This window comes from Triticum aestivum, chromosome 3B, assembly GCF_018294505.1.
Source record: "Triticum aestivum cultivar Chinese Spring chromosome 3B, IWGSC CS RefSeq v2.1, whole genome shotgun sequence".
Classification (NCBI taxonomy): Eukaryota; Viridiplantae; Streptophyta; class Magnoliopsida; order Poales; family Poaceae; genus Triticum; species Triticum aestivum.
In genome coordinates this window covers 409,587,953-409,610,563 of record NC_057801.1, presented here as the reverse complement: position 1 = coordinate 409,610,563, position 22,611 = coordinate 409,587,953, and positions in this window count along the sequence as shown.

The following is a 22,611-nucleotide window of genomic DNA, read 5'->3' as shown; positions in this document are numbered from 1 at the left end:
GCTGAAGATTCGAGAGCAGGATATACCTAAGACAGCTTTTACCACGAGGTACGGGCTATATGAGTACACCGTTATGTCATTTGGTCTGACTAACGCACCTGCCTATTTAATGAACATGATGAACAAGGTGTTTATGGAGTTTCTGGATAAGTTCATCGTGGTGTTAATTGATGATATTTTGGTCTATCCGAAGAATGAAGAGGAGCATAAGGAGCATTTGCATTTGGTACTTGGGAAGCTCAGAGAACATCAGTTATATGCCAAGTTCAACAAGTGTGAGTTTTAGTTGAAGGAAGTTGGATTTCTCGGACATGTTATATCCGGAGAAGGAATAGCAGTAGACCCCACCAAAGTTGTCACTGTGACAAATTGGGAAGCACCCACGTCAGTTGGAGAGATCCGGAGTTTCCTTGGACTCGCAGGATACTACCGGAGGTTCATTGAGAATTTCTCGAGGATTGCAAAACCCATGACGGAGTTGTTGAAGAAGGACACCAAGTTCAAATGGACTAAGGAATGTGAGGCTAGTTTCTAGGAGTTGAAGAAACATTTTCTTACATCACCAGTGTTGATTCTTCCAGATCAGCGCAAGGATTATCAAGTATATTGCGACGCTTCTCGTCGAGGACTTGGAGCAGTGCTTATGCAGGAGGGAAGAGTTGTTTCGTATGCCTCACGACAGCTTAAGCCCCATGAGTTGAATTATGCCAGACATGACTTGGAGTTAGCAGCCGTAGTGCATGCATTGAAGACATGGAGACATTTTCTCATCGGAAACCATTGTGAGGTGTACATGATCACAAGAGTTTGAAGTACATCTTCACACAGAAGGAGTTGAATCTCAGGCAAAGGAGATGGTTGGAGATCATTAAGGATTATGATATTGTCGGTGGGAAATGACACCTATGGGATCACTGGAATCCCTACTACGGTAGCGGGGCGCTGGATCGTGAGAAGAGCGGGACTAGTAGACAACACAAAGGGGATTTACCCAGGTTCAAGCCGCAAAGATGCTTAAAACCCTACGATCCTGCTTTGGTGGATGTATTTAGTGTTCTTGAGCTCTTGAACTAGATTTGGGTGCTGCTAGGTTTGAAAGAGAAGAATCCTTCTCTAGTGCGCCATGGGCCTCCTTTTATAGGTGAAAGGGGCTACCACAGTGGTACACAGGAGGTGGAAAGTGCTACAGCGCTGTGAGCTTATTGTTGGTATTACAGGACAAAGTGCATTTAATGTGAGGCTTAGGTGTTCCTTCACTTTATCGGGGACGGGAGCGAGGCCCGTCCCATCCGTTGCAGCTCCTCCTCGCTTCGACACGCGCCCTGGCCAGCGATGCGGTGCCATGTAGGCAGGAAGGCAGCTGAGGTGACGCGGTGGTGGAGCCTCCACGAAGGGTTGCATGTTGCCACGCAGGTGCCTGCCCAGCTGGTTGGGTCGGCAGCTGCATACGAACGGCAGCAGAGACTTGGCTGGAGTGGGCCTGGCAGTGGCCCTGCTGGCGCGCTTGCCGAGGGCCTTGTCGGGTGGCCCGGCAAGGGTATTGCTGTGGCACGCTGTCATCCCCGGCAAGGACCTACCAGAGGTCTTGTGGGCTTCCTCGGTAAGAACCCTGCCGAGGATTGTTGCCTTCCTATCCTCATTTGATCTTGACTATTTTTTGTCTTCACAAAGATCTGTATGCCACCACGGAGGTGCCTCCCAAGCCCTGTCCCAATGCGTTTGTCTAGCGTTGGTGGGCTCAAAGGTGGCTCACTCAGCTGGTGTGGGCGGGCTGCCCCAACAAGGGTCTTGCCGAGGCCGCTGAGGTTGCCCCGGCAAGGGTCCTTGCTGGGGAGAGCTACTTCGTCCATCCGATCTTTGCGGACTTTGTCCTTGTCGTTGCTTTGTTTGTCTTGTGCCTGTGGCTTCTCTTCGGCTTCCTTTTCCTACCCTGTTATGCGTGGCCGTGGCGGGTGGCTCTGACTGCCCGTGCACAAGTAAAGGGGTCAAAAGCAGAGCCCCTACTTTTATACATCGACAAGAGCCCCCAGGCCTGGGCAATACATAAGCACAACACGTTGTTGGGCCAAGCCCAGAACGGTGCGCGGGCAGTGATATGTCTCCAACGTATCTATAATTTATGAAGTATTCATGCTATTATATTATTCATCTATGATGTTTTATATGCATTTATATGTCATTTTATATGATTTTTGGGAGTAACCTATTAACCTTGAGCCCAGTGCCAGTTTCTGTTTTCTCCTTGTTTTTGTGTTTACAGAAAAGGGATACCAAACGGAGTCCAATTGACGTGCCAATTTTTGAGGATTTTTTATGGACCAAAAGAAGACCACAGAGCATCAGAGTTGGGCCAGAAGAGTCCCGGGCTGCCCACGAGAGTGGCCCCCCTAGGGCGCGCCCCCCTATCTCGTGGACAGCCCAGAGACCCCCCGGACGTGAAACCAATGCCAAAAATTCCTATAAATACAGAAACCTTCGGGAATTAACCTAGATCGGAATTTCCACCGCCGGAAGCCTCTGTAGCCACGAGAAATCAATCTAGGCCCTCTCTGGCACCCTGCCGGAGGGGGCCATCATCACCGGAGGCCATGGAGGAGGATCTCGGAGGGGCCATCATCGCCATGAAGGCCAAGGACCGGAGGGGGAAAGCCATGGAGGAGGAAGCACAAGGGGGAGAACCTCTCCTATTCTCTGTTGGTGGCACCAGAGTGCCATCAGGAGGGGAATCATTGCCGCGGTGATCGTCTTCATCAACATCACCATCATCATCACCAACCTCACCTCTTTTACGTGGTCCACTCTCCCGCACCCCGTTGTAATCCCTACTTGAACATGGTGCTTTATGCCACATATTATGATCCAATGATGTGTTGCCATCCTATGATGTTTTGAGTAGATATCTTTTGTCTTTGGGTTGATTGATGATCTAGATTAGTATGAGTTGTATGTTTTACTTTGATGCTGTCCTATGGTGCCCTCCATGTCACGCAAGCGTGAGGGATTCCGGCTATAGGGTGTTGCAATACGTTCATGATTCGCTTATAGTGGGTTGGTGAGTGACTGAAACACAAACCCGAGTAAGGGGGTTGTTGCGTATGGGAATAAAGAGGACTTCATGCTTTAATGCTATGGTTGGGTTTTACCTTAATGATCTTTAGTATTTGTGGACGCTTGCTAGAGTTCCAATCATAAGTGCATATGATCCAATTAGAGAAAGTATGTTAGCTTATGCCTCTCCCTCATATGAAATTGCAATAGTGATCACAGGTCTTGTTAACAATTGCTTAGGACAATTCCGCACACCGATCCATCATTATTCCACACTCGCTATTTATATTATTTAGTAATATATTCTAAATTTATGATAACAACACCTACTAGCTCTCCGATATCATACAAAGTTATCCTCTTTATACCCACAACACAGTTTTATTTCTTGTTTCTAGTTGGAAGCAAACGTTCGGTGCACATAGAGTCGTATCAGTGGTATATAGGGCTTGAGAGAATATTGATCTTACCTTTGGCTCCTTGTGGGTTCGACACTCCATACTTATCACTTCCACCTTTGGGAATTGCTACGATGATTCCCTGCACTTGGGGATTATTAAGCTCTTTTCTGGCGCCGTTGCCGGGGAGCAACAGCGTGGGGTTGATATTCTCGTGTGTGCTTGTTTGCTTTTTTCACTAAGTAGATTTTTTTTCCTTTTTGTTTCTGTTTAGTTGTTGGTGAAACATACAAAAAAAATTAAAGAATGAAAATACCAAAAAATATTTACTTGCCTCTCATGCCTAAAAAGTTTTTCAAAAAGAGAAGTGATTGGAAAGTTATGCATTGAAGAAGTGAGGGTCGACCTTGAGCACTTGTGTTCATGATCACGAAAACAATGTAGAATTTTTCCTGGAAGTTTCTCTGTAAATAATTATCCCCTTGTATATAACCATTGTATTATAAAAATAATGTGCCAAGCTTTGGTTTTAGTATGATAAGATTGGTTGCTTACTATGTGCAGAACAAAAACAGAAACTTTGGCTGTAGTGCTTGAATTTACATTTTTTACTGGAAAGTCAAATGGGTCTGAAACTTTTTGCACATTACTTATGTAAAAATTTTTCAAATTTTCAAATTTATTTCATAATTTTTGGAGTTACAGAAGTTTACTAAACTTCCAGATTACTACAGACTGTCCTGTTCTTGACAGATTCTGTTTTTCGTGTGTTGTTTGCTTATTTTGATGCATCTATGGCTAGTATGTAAGGGTATGAACCATATAGAAGTTGGAATACAGTAGGTTTAACACCAATATAAACAAAGAATGAGTTAATTACAGTACCTTAAAGTGGTAGTTTGCTTTATTACACTAACGGATCTCACAAGTTTTTGTTTAAGTTTTTGTGAATGAAGTGTTTGAAGAACGAGGAGTTACCGATGTGAGAAGAATAAAGAGAGACAAGAGTTCAAGCTTGGGGATGCCCAAGGCACCCCAAGTAAATATTTCAAAGGATACTCAAGCATCTAAGCTTGGGGATGCCCCGGTTGGCATCCCATCTTTCTTCTTCAACAAATATCGGTATACCTCGGTTTTTGTTTTGTTCACATGATTTGTGTCCTTTGTGTTTTTATTTTTCTTTAAGAATCATGCTAGTATGAGATAGCTCTTCATTGATTTATAGAATACTTCATGTGCTTCACTTATATCTTTTAAGTATGATCTTATAGAATTGCTCTTTGTGCTTCACTTAAATCGTTTGAGTATGGTTTTATAGAATGCTTCGTGCGCTTCACTTATATATTTTGAGCTTGGATATTGGCTAGTCTATATTAATTGTAGAATGCTCCAGGAACTTCACTTATATCTTTTGGAGTATGAATAATACTATAATTTAAAGTGGGTTTGGAAGAGTGTCAACTTTAGGAATTAGTGATCCCACTATCTTGGAGGGTGTTGAATCTTCGTACGATATTTATGAAAGTGGATTTGGAAGAGTGTCAACTTTAGTTAGTATTCCACTATTTCGGAAGAGGTTCCAATTGAGTATGAGAACAAAGTTTCTATCCATGATGCTACTGAAAATTATTATGAGGGAGGAATATGTGCTTGTAGGAGTTGCAATAATATCAAGTTTCCTCTCTATGTGCTTAAAGTTTTGAAGTTAAACTTGTTTTGGTTTCCTATGCTAGTTGATTCTTGTTCCCATAAGTTGTGTGCTCAAAAAATCCCTAGGCATAGGAATTGAGTTAGATTCTAATGTGCTAGTCATATTCTTCATGATGCTCTCTTTGTGTTTCAACTCTTTTCTTTTATGCGAGCATCATTGAAATCATCATGCCTAGCTAAAAGGCATTAAAGAAAAGCGCTTGTTGGGAAACAACCCAATATGTATCCTTACTGTTTTTGTGTGTATACATGATTAATATACTGTATTAATCATGTTTTATAGCTTTTGTTTCAATAAAGTGCCAAATAAGACCTTTGGGAAGACTTGGGTGAGAGTTAATGTGATCTTGCTGTAAAAAACAGAAACTTTGCGCTCACGAGATTAGCTGTCATTTTTTACAGAAGAGTGATTTTGAGTTGATTCTTTTTGAAGAAGATTAATAGAAAAATTCCTCACGTCCACCAATTTATTTCATAATTTTTGGAGTAGCATAAGTATGGTTATTGTTCATATCATTACAGACTGTTCTGTTTCTGACAGATTCTGTTTTCAATGCATAGTTTGCTTGTTTTCTAGTTTCTATGGCTTATATTTCTCGATATAAATTGTATAAATGATATGGTACAGTAGGAATTATGTGAAAACAATTATGAACCTTGTCTTTTACAGTACCAAAGTGCATGGTTTACTCTTTATCATACTAACCTATCTCACGAAGTTCCATTAAGTTTTGTGTGATTGAAGTTTTCAAGTTTTGGGTGAGATATCGATATGAGGAGAATAAGGAGTGGAAAGACCCTAAGCTTGGGGATGCCCAAGGCACCCCAAGGTAATATTCAAGGAAGACTCAAGCGCCTAAGCTTGGGGATGCCCGGAAGGCATCCCCTCTTTCGTCTTCAAAACTATCGGTACATCTTACTCGGAGCTATATTTTTATTCGTCACATGATATGTGTTTTGCTTGGAGCGTATTTTCAATTTTACTTGCTGTTTGAATAAAATCATTGGATCTGAAATATTGAATAAAAAAGGAACCCTCCCATGGCTAGTTAATTATTTGACTACTCAGTGTCCTTCACTCATATCTTTTGGAGTAGTTTGTCATTTACTCATGTGCTTCATGTATATCCTATGAGTAAATGGGGGAATGAATTGAATGTCATAAATCTGAATTTTATATGTTTCATATGCTTATAACATGGATAGTAATGACTTCACATATAAAGAGTATGAGGCATAAAAGTTGTTGAGAGTTGGCAAACGTAGTTTTGGTCATCGTTGCAATTAATAGGAAGTAATAAGGAAAGAGAGGTTCACATACAAATATATTATCTTGGACATCTTTTATGATTGGGAGCACTCATTAAGTATGACATGCTAAAAGAGTTGACGTTGGACAAGGAAGACAACGTAATGGTTTATGTTTTCTCACATCTCAGTTAAAGTATATTGTCATTGACCTTCCAAACATGTTGAGCTTGCCTTTCCCCCTCATGCTAGCCAAATTCCTTGCACCAAGTAGAGATACCACTTGTGCTTCCAAATATCCTTAAACCCAGTTTTGCCATGAGAGTCCACCATACCTACCTATGGATTGAGTAAGATCCTTCAAATAAGTTGTCATGTTGCAAGCAATAAGAATTGCTATCTAAATATGTATGACTTATTAGTGTAGAGAAAATAAGCTTTGTACGATCTTGTTGTGGAAGCAATAAAAGCGACGGACTGCATAATAAAGGTCCACATACAAGGGGCAATATAAAGTGACGTTCTTTTGCATTAAGATTTTATGCATCCAACCCTAAATGCACATGACAACTTCTGCTTCCCTCTGCGAAGGGCCTATCTTTTACTTTATGTTTTTACTTTTTTGAGAACTGTTTATGTTTTTACTTTATGCTTGAGTCAAGGTGATCCTCACCTTTCCCTTTTTCATTTTATCCTTTGGCAAGCTCCTCGTGTTTGAAAGATCATGACATATATATCCAATTGGATGTAAGTTAGCATGGACTATTATTGTTGACATCACCTAAAGGTGAATACATTGGGAGGCAACACAATAAGCCCCTATCTTTCTTAGTGTTCGGCTGAAACTCCATAACCACAAATATTGCGTGAGTGTTAGCAATTATAGAAGACTATATGATAATTGAGTATGTGGACTTGCTGAAAAGCTCTATTCTTGACTCTTTCTGATGTTATGATAAATTGTAATTGCTTCAATGACTGAGATCATAGTTTGTTAGTTCTCAATGAAGTTTCTGAACCATACTTGACATTGTGAATAGATTGTTACTTGATCATGAAAAGTTTTATGAGATAAGCTACTATTATGACACATATTGATGCTACAAAACGTGATTGAAATTATCATTGATCAAACTTGTGCACCTTCTAGCATTCACACTTCATAAATTATTTCTTTTATCATTTACCTACTCGAGGACGAGCAGGAATTAAGCTTGGGGATGCTGATACGTCTCCAACGTATCTATAATTTATGAAGTATTCATGCTATTATATTATTCATCTATGATGTATTATATGCATTTATATGTCATTTTATATGATTTTTGGGACTAACCTATTAACCTAGAGCCCAGTGCCAGTTTTTGTTTTCTCCTTGTTTTTGTGTTCTACAGAAAAGGGATACCAAACGGAGTCCAATTGACGTGCCAATTTTTGAGGATTTTTTATGGACCAAAAGAAGACCACGGAGCATCGGAGTTGGGCCAGAAGAGTCCCGGGCTGCCCACGAGAGTGGGGGGCGCCCCCCCCCCCCCCAGGGTGCGCCCCCCTATCTCGTGGACAGCCCGGAGACCCCCCTGACGTGAAACCAATGCCAAAAATTCCTATAAATACAGAAACCTTCGGGAATTAACCTAGATCAGAAGTTCCGTCGCCGCAAGCCTCTGTAGCCATGAGAAATCAATCTAGGCCCTCTCTGGCACCCTGCTGGAGGGGGCCATCATCACCGGAGGCCATGGAGGAGGATCTCAGAGGGGCCACCATCGCCATGAAGGCCAAGGACCAGAGGGGGAAAGCCGTGGAGGAGGAAGCACAAGGGGGAGAACTTCTCCTCCTCTCTCTTGATGGCACCGGAGTGCCATAAGGAGGGGAATCATCGCCGCGGTGATCGTCTTCATCAACATCACCATCATCATCACCATCCTCACCTCTTTTACGTGGTCCACTCTCCCGCACCCCGCTGTAATCCCTACTTGAACATGGTGCTTTATGCCACATATTATGATCCAATGATGTGTTGCCATCCTATGATGTTTTGAGTAGATATCTTTTGTCTTTGGGTTGATTGATGATCTAGATTGGTATGAGTTGTATGTTTTACTTTGATGCTGTCCTATGGTGCCCTCCGTGTCGCGCAAGCATGAGGGATTGCCGATGTAGGGTGTTGCAATACATTCATGATTCGCTTATAGCGGGTTGGTGAGTGACTGAAACACAAACCCGAGTAAGGGGGTTGTTGCGTATGGGAATAAAGAGGACTTGATGCTTTAATGCTATAGTTGGGTTTTACCTTAATGATCTTTAGTATTTGTGGACGCTTGCTAGAGTTCCAATCATAAGTGCATATAATCCAAGTAGAGAAAGTATGTTAGCTTATGCCTCTCCCTCATATGAAATTGCAATAGTGATCACCGGTCTTGTTAACAATTTCCTAGGACAATTCCGCACACCGATCCATCATTATTCCACACTTGCTATTTATATTATTTAGTAATATATTCTAACTTTATTATAACAACACCTACTTTTATATTTTAGCTCTCCGATATCATACAAAGTTATCCTCTTTATACCCACAACACAGTTTTATTTCTTGTTTCTAGTTGGAAGCAAACGTTCGGTGCACGTAGAGTCGTATCAGTGGCAGATAGGGCTTGAGAGAATATTGATCTTACCTTTGGCTCCTTGTGGGTTCGACACTCCATACTTATCACTTCCACCTTTGGGAATTGCTACGATGATTCCCTGCACTTGGGGATTATCAGGCAGTTGGGGCGGATTTTTACGGCCGTAACTGTTCCGCCCGCTGCGCTTCCCCACGACCCATGTTGAATGCGCGACGTGGGGTTCATGCGCATGCATGATGGAAGCATGATGGCGTCATCCTGTGGTGGACAGTAAAGAGGCGGCTTGCGTGTCTTTTTGAGACCGCAGGGCCACTGCTCATTTACTGCCCTTGCTCGGGAACCGTCGCTCCACGCGTCCCACTGCGCCTATCGCTCGTTCCACATTCGCTGCATGCATGATGCAGGGCGAATGACAGGCGTGCGGGATGTGGGAAGATGTTCTCGTGCGTGGGTCGATTCCCACACGCCTTTAATGGAGCGGGGAGGGCAGTCGACGGCCCCGCTTGCTGTCACTTCAACGAACCGGATTGGCCGAGAGGGGGCGGCTGAGCCTCGCCCCCGCCCCTTTATAAAGAGGGGAGCAGGAGGAACAGTGCCTCTCAACCTTCGTCATCTGCCTCTCCCCATTCCTGCTTCTTCCTTTCTTCTACCATGGCGAGGGGGCGTGGCGACGCTTCATCCGTGGTGGCGAGGGTCTCGGTCGACAATGCATCGCTCCTCCCCTAGAGCTTGTGGCGGCGGAGCCGCCTGTTAGAGGGAGGGGGAGGGGGCGAGGTCGAGGCCGTCATGGCGCTAGGGAGAGGAGGACAAGGCGGCAGATCGGCTTCACCTCCGCCAGCGGCCCCTCCTCCGGTGGAGGACCACGTCGGGGACAACCCTCGTGAGTTCTTCATCAGGCTGCGCCAGCAGCCGTGCCATCGTCTTTGTCTCCCGACTCCATTTGTGCGGGAGATGGAGATGGATCCACCGCAGGCGTTGCGGCTGCATATGAGGGGTTGTGGGAACAGCGGCATATGGGCCGATGTCGAGTTCCACGCCCCTCATGTCATGTACCTCCGTCGAGGGTGGAAGACCTTCGCCCGCGTCCATAGCTTGACAGAGGGGCTCACCCTCCATTTCAAATTAATGGAGGGTGGCCTCCTCTCCGTCAAGATCTTCGGGCACTTCGGGACTCGCGTAAAGTGCTGCATGGAGAGCTCCTCTAACAATGAAGATTCCTCCTCGAGCGAGGGTGACGAGGAGGACAGCGGCATCAACGACAAGGGTAGCGGGCGGCAGGATGATGGGTCCGACTAGGTGCCGAGCGCCGCTCCGGGTGGCACCGGCGACCCCATCATCCGTGTCGCTGGCTCCTTGAACTTCTCGGGGTCGCCTCCTTGGGCGGCTGGCGTGGGGAGGCTGTGGAAGAGGAAGAGGGTGGGAGGCAAGGCCGTCAAGTCGGAGTACGTGGGCATCGACACCTTCGTAGCTTATTGACAGTCCTGCCGCCTCGTCTTCCAGCTCTTCTACCATCATCATCATCACCAGCCTCCCTTCGGGGTGTCCACCGGGATGTTCTCCTGGTGCCTTCTGCTACTCGTGCTTTGCCTAGGCGCCCCTTTTGCCCTTTTGCCTTCTTGTTCCATTTCCTAAGGACCGGACAAGAAAGGGACTACGGGCACCTTATCTCTTTTTAGTCCTATAAGCCTTTGGGCCTTTGTTAGATTTAGAACTTGTAATCCCCCTGTTCATGTTTTTCATTCCGTATGAACTGTACTTGTACGGGATGTTTTTAATGAATAGGACGCTTGCCGGGCTTTTCGTTTGCCGGTGAAACCCACGGCAAGGATCGAATCCTTGTTGCCATCTAAGGTAAACGTTTTTCGCCTGGCAACAGGCCTCGCCGTTCCCCCATCTCGCTCGACCTCGGACCCAGGAGATAATCCTTGGGTTCAGAAAGAGGGGAGCACGGTAGCTTGGATATAAAACGCAGTTTCACATCCCCCAGTTCATAACGAAATGCATGATAGAGGATAAAAGACTTATCTGGACCTGCATCCCCCGGCAACCTTGGCTTTCCGCGGACGAATCCTTGTCCTTGCAGCCCCGACAACTTTGGCTTGCCGAGGCTCGGATGCCGGTCCATCTCCTTTCTTCCAAAATAGCTCGACAGGGATATTTAAGTGCCCTGCGAACCAAAGAAGACAGAGAAGAACAGAGAGACGCGCACTCGACCTCTAAGCTAGGGGTTAGCCACCGCTAAGCACTATCAACCCTAACCAAGGAAGAGACTCAACCTAGCATGCATGCTATAACTTAGGGTGCTAGCGCTTCGTTTATTAGTGCTCAGGGTCTGCGCCTGGCTTTTTACAAAGGGTTACATGCCTTGCCGGCAAGGCTTGTACAAAAGGGTGGCTTGCCGGGAGGCCCGTGAAGGAAATATGCCCTAGAGGCAATAATAAAGTTATTATTTATTTCCTCATATCATGATAAATGTTTATTATTCATGCTAGAATTGTATTAACTGGAAACATGATACATGTGTGAATACATAGACAAACTTAATGTCACTAGTATGCCTCTACTTGACTAGCTCATTAATCAAAGATGGTTATGTTTCCTAACCATACACATGTGTTGTCATTTGATTAACGGGATCACATCATTAGGAGAATGATGTGATTGACTTGAACCATTCCGTTAGCTTAGCACTTGATCGTTTAGTATGTTGTTATTGCTTTCTTCATGACTTATACAAGTTCCTATAACTATGAGATTATGCAACTCCCGTTTACCGGAGGAACACTTTGTGTGCTACCAAAGTCACAACATAACTGGGTGATTATAAAGGAGCTCTACATGTGTCTCCAAAGGTACATGTTGAGTTGGCATATTTCGAGATTAGGTTTTGTCACTCCGATTGTCGGAGAGGTATCTCTGGGCCCTCTCGGTAATGCACATCAATATAAGCCTTGCAAGCAATGTAGCTAATGAGTTAGTTACGGAATGATGCATTACGTAACAAGTGAAGAGACTTGCCGGTAACGAGATTGAACTAGGTATTGTATACCGACGATCGAATCTTGGGCAAGTAACATACCGATGACAAAGGGAACAACGTATGTTGTTATGCGGTTCGACCGATAAAGATCTTCGTAGAATATGTAGGAGCCACTATGAGCATCCAGGTTCCGCTATTGGTTATTGACTGGAAATGAGTCTCGGTCATGTCTACATAGTTCTCGAACTCGTAGGGTCTGCACGCTTAAGGTTTCAATGACAGTTATATTATAAGTTTATGAGTTTTGATGTACCGAAGTTTGTTCGGAGTCCCGGATGTGATTACGGACATGACGAGGAGTCTCGAAATGGTCGAGACATGTAGATTGATATATTGGAAGCCTATATTTGGATGTCGAAAGTGTTCCGGGTGAAATCGGGATTTTACCGGAGTACCGGGAGGTTACTGGAACCCCCCCGGGGCTTAATGGGCCTACATGGGCCTTAGTGGAGAACAGGAGAGGAGGCCAGGGCTGGGGCACGCGCCCCTCCCCCCTAGTCCAAATAGGACAAGGAGAGGGGGCGGCGCCCCCAATTTCCTTCCTCTCTCCCTCCTCCTTCCCCCTTCTCCTAGTCCAACAAGGAAAGGAGGGAGTCCTACTCCCGATGGGAGTAGGACTCCCCTTGGCGCGCCCCTCCTTGGCCGGCCGCCCCCTCCCGTTGGCTCCTTTATATACGAGGGCAGGGGGCACCTCTAGACACAACAATTGATCTCTTGATCTCTTAGCCGTATGGGGTGCCCCCTCCACCATAGTCCTCGATAATATTGTAGCGGTGCTTAGGCGAAGCCCTCCGATGGTAGAACATCAAGATCGTCACCACGCCGTCGTGCTGACGGAACACTTCCCCGACATTCTGCTAGATCGGAGTACGGGGATCGTCATTGAGCTGAACGTGTGCTAGAACTCGGAGGTGCCGTAGTTTCAGTGCTTGATCGGTCGGGCCGTGAAGACGTACGACTACATCAACTGTGTTGTTCTAACGCTTCCGCTTTCGGTCTACAAGGGTACATGGACAACACTCTTCCCTCTCGTTGCTATGCATCACCATGATCTTGCGTGTGCGTAGGATTTTTTTTGAAATTACTACGTTCCCTAACAGTGGCATCCGAGCCTGGTTTTATGCGTAGATGTTATATGCATGAGTAGAACACAAGTGAGTTGTGGGCGATACAAGTCATACTGCTTACCAGCATGTCATACTTTGGTTCGGCGGTATTGTTGGATGAAGCGGCCCGGAGCGACATTACGCGTACGCTTACGCGAGACTGGTTCTACCGACGTGCTTTGCACACAAGTGGCTAGCGTGTGTCTGTTTCTCCAACTTTATTTGAACCAAGTGTGGCTACGCCCGGTCTTTGCTAAGGTTAAAACAACACTAACTTTATGAACTATCGTTTAGGTTTTGATGCGTAGGTAAGAACGGTTCTTTCTCAGCCCGTAGCAGCCACGTAAAATTTGCAACAACAAAGTAGAGGACGTCTAACTTGTTTTTGTAGGGCATGTTGTGATGTGATATGGTCAAGACGTGATGCTATATTTTATTGTATGAGACGATCATGTTTTATAACCAAAGTTATCGGCAACTGGCAGGAGCCATATGGTTGTCGCTTTATTGTATGAAATGCAAACGCCCTGTAATTGCTTTACTTTATCACTAAGGGGTAGCGATAGTCGTAGAAGCAATAGATGGCGTAAACGACAAGAATTCTACGATGGAGATCAAGGTGTTGTGCCGGTGTCGATGGTGATCATGACGGTGCTTCGGAGATGGAGATCACAAGCACAAGATGATGATGGCCATATCATATCACTTATATTGATTGCATGTGATGTTTATCCTTTATGCATCTTATCTTGCTTTGATTGACGGTAGCATTTTAAGATGATCTCTCCCTAATTATCAAGAAGTGTTCTCCCTGAGTATGCACCGTTGCGAAAGTTCTTCGTGCTGAGACACCACGTGATGATCGGGTGTGATAGGCTCTATGTTCAAATACAATGGGTGCAAAACAGTTGCACACGCGGAATACTCAGGCTAAACTTGACGAGCCTAGCATATACAGATATGGCCTCGAAACACGGAGACCGAAAGGTCGAGCATGAATCATATAGTAGATATGATCAACATAGTGATGTTCACCCTTGAAACTACTCCATCTCGCATGATGATCGGACATGGTTTAGTTAATTTGGATCACGTGATCACTTAGATGACTAGAGAGATGTCTGTCTAAGTGGGAGTTCTTAAGTAATATGATTAATTCAACTTAAATTTATCATGAACTTAGTACCTGATAGTAGTTTGCTTGTCTATGTTTGTTGTAGATAGATGGCTCGTGTTGTTGTTCCGTTGAATTTTAATGCGTTCCTTGAGAAAGCTAAGTTGAAAGATGATGGTAGCAATTACACGGACTGGGTCCGTAACTTGAGGATTATCCTCATTGCTGCACAGAAGAATTACGCCCTGGAAGCACCGCTGTGCCAGGCCCGCTGCAGATGCAACTGACTACGTTAAGAATGTCTGGCAGAGCAAAGCTGATGACCACTTGATACTTCAGTGTGCCATGCTTTACGGCTTAGAACCGGGACTTCAACGACGTTTTTAACGTCATGGAGCATATGAGATGTCCCAGGAGTTCAAGTTAATATTTCAAGAAAATGCCCAGATTGATAGATATGAAGTCTCCAATAAGTTCTATAGATGCAAGATGGAGGAGAGTAGTTCTGTCAGTGAACATATACTCAAAATGTCTGGGTATAATAATCACTTGATTCAGCTAGGAGTTAATCTTCCTGATGATAGTGTCATTGACAGAATTCTTCAATCACTGCCACCAAGCTACAAGAGCTTTGTGATGAACTATAATATGCAAGGGATGGACAAGACTATTCCCGAGCTCTTCGCAATGCTAAAAGCAGCGGAGGTAGAAATCAAGAAGGAGCATCAAGTGTTGATGGTCAATAAGACCACCAGTTTCAAGAAAAAGGGTAAAGGGAAGAAGAAGGGGAACTTCAAGAAGAACAGCAAGCAAGTTGCTGCTCAAGAGAAGAAACCCAAATCTGGACCTAAGCTTGAGACTGAGTGCTTCTACTGCAAGCAGACTGGACACTTGAAGCGGAACTGCCCTAAGTATTTGGCGGATAAGAAGGATGGCAAGGTGAACAAAGGTATATGTGATATACATGTTATTGATGTGTACCTTACTAATGCTCGCAGTAGCACCTGGGTATTTGATACTGGTTCTGTTGCTAATATTTGCAACTTGAAACAGGGACTACGGATTAAGCAAAGATTGGCTAAGGACGAGGTGATGATGCGCGTGGGAAATGGTTCCAAAGTCGATGTGATCGCGGTCGGCATGCTACCTCTACATCTACCATCGAGATTAGTTTTAGACCTGAATAATTGTTATTTGGTGCCATCGTTGAGCATGAACATTATATATGGATCTTATTTTATGCGAGACGGTTATTCATTTAAATCAGAGAATAATGGTTGTTCTATTTATATGAGTAATATCTTTTATGGTCATGCACCCTTGAAGAGTGGTCTATTTTTATTAAATCTCGATAGTAGTGATACACATATTCATAATGTTGAAGCCAAAAGATCCAGAGTTGATAATGATAGTGCAACTTATTTGTGGCACTGCCATTTGGGTCATATTGGTGTAAAGCGCATGAAGAAACTCCATACTGATGGACTTCTAGAATCACTTGATTATGAATCACTTGGTACATGCAAACCGTGCCTCATGGGTAAGATGACTGAAACACCGTTCTCCGGAACTATGGAGCGAGCGACTGATTTGTTGGAAATCATACATACTGATGTATGTGGTCCAATGAATATTGAGGCCCGCGGTGGGTATCGTCATTTTCTCACCTTCACAGATGATTTGAGCAGATATGGGTATATCTACTTGATGAAACACAAGTCTGAAACATTTGAAAAGTTCAAAGAATTTCAGAGTGAAGTGGAAAATCATTGAAACAAGAAAATAAAATTTCTATGATCTGATCGTGGAGGAGAATATTTGAGTTACGAGTTTGGTTTACATTTGAAGAAATGCGGAATAGTTTCGCAACTCACGCCACCCGGAACACCACAACGAAATGGTGTGTACGAACGTCGTAATCGTAATTTACTAGATATGGTGTGATCTATGATGTCTCTTACTGATTTAACGCTATCGTTTTGGGGTTATGCTTTAGAGACGGCCGCATTCACGTTAAATAGGGCACCATCAAAATCCGTTGAGACGACGCCTTATGAACTGTGGTTTGGCAAGAAACCAAAGTTGTCGTTTCTTAAAGTTTGGGACTGCGATGCTTATGTGAAGAAACTTCAACCAAGCTCGAACCGAAATCGGAGAAATGTGGCTTCATAGGATACCCAAAAGAGACTATTGGGTACACCTTCTATGACAGATCTGAGGGCAAGATTTTTGTTGCTAAATTCGGATCCTTTCTAGAGAAGGAGTTTCTCTCGAAAGAAGTGAGTGGGAGGAAAGTAGAACTTGATGAGGTAACTGTACCTGCCCCCTTATTGGAAAGTAGTTCATCACAAGAACCGGTTCCTGTGACAACTACACCAATCAATGAGGAAGTTAATGATATTGATCATGAAACTTCAGATCAAGTTACTACCGAACCTCGTAGGTCAACCAGAGTAAGATCCGCACCAGAGTGGTACGGTAATCCTATTCTGGAAGTCATGTTATTTGACCATGGCGAACCTACGAACTATGAGGAAGCGATGATGAGCCAAGATTCCAAAAAATGGCTTGAGGCCATGAAATCTGAGATGGGATCCATGCATGAGAACAAAGTATGGACTTTGGTTGACTTGCCCGATGATCAGCAAGCCATCGAGAATAAATGGATCTTCAAGAAGAAGACTGACGCTGATGGTAATGTAACTGTCTACAAAGCTCGACTTGTTGCGAAAGGTTTTCGACAAGTTCAAGGGGTTGACTATGATGAGACTTTCTCACCCGTAGCGATGATTAAGTCTGTACGAATCGTGTTAGCAAGTGCCACATTTTATGATTATGAAATATGGCAAATGGATGTCAAAACTGCATTCCTAAATGGATTTCTGGAAGAAGAGTTGTATATGATGCAACCGGAAGGTTTTGTCGATCCAAAAGGTGCTAACAAAGTGTGCAAGCTCCAGCGATCCATTTATGGACTGGTGCAAGCCTCTCGGAGTTGGAATAAACGCTTGTGTGATCAAAGCATAAGGTTTTATACAGACTTTTGGAGAAGCCTGTATTTACAAGAAAGTGAGTGGGAGCTCTGTAGCATTTCTGATATTATATGTAGATGACATATTGTTAATTGGAAATGATATAGAATTTCTGGGTAGCATAAAGGGATACTTGAATAAAAGGTTTTCGATGAAAGACCTCGGTGAAGCTGCTTACATATTGGGCATCAAGATCTATAGAGATAGATCAAGACGCTTAATTGGACTTTCGTAAAGCACATACCTTGATAAAGTTTTGAAAAAGTTCAAAATGGATCAGGCAAAAAAAAGGGTTCTTGCCTGTATTACAAGGTGTGAAGTTGAGTTAGACTCAATGCCCGACTACAGCAGAAGATAGAGAGAAAATGAAAGATGTTCCCTATGCTTCAGCCATAGGCTCTATCATGTATGCAATGCTGTGTACCAGACCTGACGTATGCTTAGCGATAAGTTTGGCAGGGAGGTACCAAAGTAATCCAGGAGTGGATCACTGGACAACGGTCAAGAACATCCTGAAATACCTGAAAAGGACTACGGATATGTTTCTCATTTATGGAGGTGACAAAGAGCTAGTCGTAAATGGTTACGTCGATGCAAGCTTTGACACTGATCCGGACGATTCTAAATCGCAAACCGGATACGTGTTTATATTGAACAGTGGAGCTGTCAGTTGGTGCAGTTCTAAACAAAGCGTCGTGGCGGGATCTACATGCGAAGTGGAGTACATAGCTGCTTCGGAAGCAGAAAATGAAGGAGTCTGGATGAAAGAGTTCATTTCCAATCTAGGTGTAATACCTAATGCACCGGGACCAATGAAGATCTTCTGTGACAATACTGGTGCAATTTCCTTGGCAAAGGAATCCAGATTTCACAAGAGGACCAAACACATGAAGAGACGCTTCAATTCCATCCGGGATCAAGTCCAGGTGGGAGACATAGAGATATGCAAGATACATACGGATCTGAATGTTGCAGACCCATTGACTAAGCCTCTTCCACGAGAAAAACATGATCATCACCAAGACTCCATGGGTGTTAGAATCATTACAGTGTAATCTAGATTATTGACTCTAGTGCAAGTGGGAGACTGAAGGAAATATGCCCTAGAGGCAATAATAAAGTTATTATTTATTTCCTCATATCATGATAAATGTTTATTATTCATGCTAGAATTGTATTAACCGGAAACATGATACATGTGTGAATACATAGACAAACTTAATGTCACTAGTATGCCTCTACTTGACTAGCTCATTAATCAAAGGTGGTTATGTTTCATAACCATAGACATGTGTGTTGTCATTTGATTAATGGGATCACATCATTAGGAGAATGATGTGATTGACTTGACCCATTCCGTTAGCTTAGCACTTGATCATTTAGTATGTTGCTATTGCTTTCTTCATGACTTATACAAATTCCTATAACTATGAGATTATGCAACTCCCATTTACCGGAGGAACACTTTGTGTGCTACCAAACGTCACAACGTAACTGGGTGATTATAAAGGACCTCTACAGGTGTCTCCAATGGTACAGGTTGAGTTGGCGTATTTCGAGATTAGGTTTTGTCACTCCGATTTTCGGAGAGGTATCTCTGGGCCCTCTCGGTAATGCACATCAATATAAGCCTTGCAAGCAATGTAGCTAATGAGTTAGTTACGGAATGATGCATTACATAACGAGTAAAGAGACTTGCCGGTAACGAGATTGAACTAGGTATTGGATACCGACGATCGAATCTCGGGCAAGTAACATACCGATGACAAAGGGAACAACGTATGTTGTTATGTGGTTTGACCGATAAAGATCTTCGTAGAATATGTAGGAGCCAATATGAGCATACATGTTCCACTATTGGTTATTGACCGGAAACCAGTCTCGGTCATGTCTACATAGTTCTCGAACCCGTAGGGTCCGCACGCTTAAGGTTTCGATGACAGTTATATTATGAGTTTATGAGTTTTGATGTACCGAAGTTTGTTCGGAGTCCCGGATGTGATTACGGACATGACGAGGAGTCTCGAAATGGTCAAGACATGTAGATTGGTATATTGGAAGCCTATATTTGGATGTCGGAAGTGTTCCGGGTGAAATCAGGATTTTACCGGAGTACCGGGAGGTGACCGGAACCCCCAGGGGCTTAATGGGCCTACATGGGCCTTAGTGGAGAAGAGGAGAGGAGGCCAGGGCTGGGCCGCGCGCCCCTCCCCCTAGTCCGAATAGGACAAGGGGAGGGGGGCACCCCCACCCCTTTCCTTCCTCTCTCCCTCCTCCTTCCCCCTTCTCCTAGTCCAACAAGGAAAGGAGGGAGTCCTACTCCCGGTGGGAGTAGGACTCCCCTTGGCGTGCCCCTCCTTGGCCGGCCGCCCCCTCCCCCTTGGATCCTTTATATACGGGGGCAGGGTGGCACCTCTAGACACAACAATTGATCTCTTGATCTCTTAGCCGTGTGCGGTGCCCCCCTCCACCATAGTCCTCGATAATATTGTAGCGGTGCTTAGGCGAAGCCCTGCGACGGTAGAACATCAAGATCGTCACCACGCTGTCGTGCTGATGGAACTCTTCCCCGACATTCTGCTGGATCGGAGTACGGGGATCATCATCGAGCTGAACGTGTGCTAGATCTCGGAGGTGCCATAGTTTCGGTGCTTGATTGGTTGGGCCATGAAGACGTACAACTAGATCAACCGCGTTGTTCCAACGCTTCCGCTTTCGGTCTACAAGGGTACATGGACAACACTCCCATCTCGTTGCTATGCATCACCATGATCTTGCATGTGCGTAGGATTTTTTTTGAAATTACTATGTTCCCCAACAGCCCAGCAGCCGCGCCTTATGGGTAAAACTTGCGAATATGCTCGATGTTCCAGGAGTTGCTCACTGGAACGGCATCTTCGGTCTCCAGCCGGACTGTGCCGAGCCTGGTCACTCGTGTTACTCGATAAGGGCCTTCCCACTTTGGCGTCAACTTGTTGGAATTCTAGGCCGACTAAACGTGTCGAAGAACAAGGTCGCCTTCCTCAAAGCTCCGGGCATGAACCTTGTGGCTATGGTAGCAGCGCAAGGCTTGCTGGTAGTGTGCTGCTCTCACAGCCGCCCGGAGACGATCTTCCTCAAGGAGCGTTGCGTCATCTTGCCGCAATCGCTCTTGCTCAAGCTCATCATAAGAGAGCACTCGAGGTGACCCGTATATGAGTTCTATGGGGAGAACTGCTTCTGCCCCGTAAACCATGGCAAAAGGCGTCTGGCCGGTGGCTTGATTTGGCGTCGTTTTGATCGACCAAAGGACTGCCAACAACTCATCAATCTAGCGCCTTCCACTCTTGTGCAGCCTGTCAAAAGTCTTTGTTCTTAAGCCTTGCAAAACTTTAGCATTTGCTCTCTCCGCTTGGCCGTTGCTCCGTGGATGTGCCACGGAAGCAAAACAGACCCTGCTGCCGAGATCCTCAATGTATTGCATGAAGACATGGCCCGTGAAGTGTGTGCGTTGTCGGTGATGATCCTATTGGGCACCCCAAAACGGCACACTAGTCCCTTGAAGAACTTGATGGCTGACTGCGCTGTCACCTTCCTCAATGCTTCCACCTCTGGCCACTTTGTGAACTTGTCGATTGCGATGTACAAGTACTCAAAGCCCCCGACAGCACGGGGGAAGGGGCCCAATATGTCGAGCCCCCAGACCGAGAAGGGCCGAGAGAGAGGGATAGTTTGAAGGGCTTGAGATGGTTGATGAAGCTTCTTCGAATGGAACTGGCACGCTTCACACTTGGTTACTAGTGCTGTCGCATCCTGGAGGGCGGTGGGCCAGAAGAAACCTTGCCGGAAAGCCTTGTCGGCAAGGGCCCTCGACCCTATGTGGAAGCCACATATGCCTCCATGTATCTCTGCCAACAGCTTTAGTCCTTCCTCCCGGGAGATGCACTTCAATTTCACCCCATTCGGTCTTTTTCTGTACAATACGTTATCAACGAATTGGTACAGAGCAGACCGGCAGGCTACTCTTTCAGCCTCTTCCTGCTCCTCAGGAAGCTCTCCTTTTTGAAGGAATCGGACGGTGTGCTACGCCCATGCCGGAGCCTGTGGCTCAACGACAAGGACCAAAGGCATCTCTTCGGCCACGGGGGCGGCCGTCTCCAGGGCCGTGACCTGAGGTCCTGCCGAAGTCGGTTGTCCCGTGGCAGGATCGGCATCTACGGCAACATCTTCGCCGGCGGCTCCGGGGAGCTCGGTGGGGAAGTACTTGCCGGAGCCTAGCTTCCTCCGCTTGTTATGCCCGGTCGGCGGCTCAACGGATGGTTGAGTTAACTGAAGCACAAAAGTACCTGGTTCCACAGGTAGCTTGAGGGCAGCGCACTTTGACAGGTAGTCGGCGATGTCGTCCTCTGTCCGAGGGACATGCTCTGCTTGTATACCGTCAAAGCGCTCTTCCAGTTTCCTCACCTCATCTACATAAGCTTCCATCAACGGGCTTTGATAGTCTTTGTTGACCTTCCTGACAACGAGTTGTGAGTCGCCCCTGACAACGAGCTTTTTGACTCCGAGGTCCGCCACGATCCTGAGACTGGAAAGCGAACCCTCGTACTCGGTGGTGTTGTTGGTTGACATCTCCCGAGGAAAGTGCATTTGGATGACGTACTTGAGGTGCTCTCCAGTGGGTGCGACAAGCAGCACACCAGCACCGGCGCCTTACAGCGAAAAAGCCCCACCAAAGTACATGATCCAGTTGCCGCTCGTTTCCTCGCCGGGGAGAGTGGTCTCATGCACCTCTTCGTCAGCCGTCGAGGTTCATTCTAGATCATCGAGGTACTTTCAAACCTTAGACCAAAACTTGACAACTCCAGGGCCCATTCCACGATCCTTCCTATTGCATCTGGGTTATGCAGTATCCATTGCAACGGAAGGCGGGTAACCACGGTGATCTCGTGTGCTTGGAAGTAGTGGCATAGCTTCCTCGAGACCATAAGGAGGCCGAAGAGCAATTTTTGCACACCTGAATACCTCGACCTAGCTCCCTGCAAGAGGGAGCTGACGAAGTAAACCGAGTGCTGCACCATCTTCTTCCTTTGCGCTACTTCACCTCGCCGTGCGGGTCCTGTCGTACCGGCGCCAGTCTTGCCGGGACTGAGCCCTGCCGGGGACTCATTCTTGTTGGGACCGAGCCCTGCTGGGGAGGGTTCTGGCCCGCCAACTGTTGACTCTACCGCCGTTGCTGCCTCCTCATCGACCTTTTTCTGTGCCACCAATACGGCGCTAACCACTTATTTTGTTGTCGCTAGATATAGCAG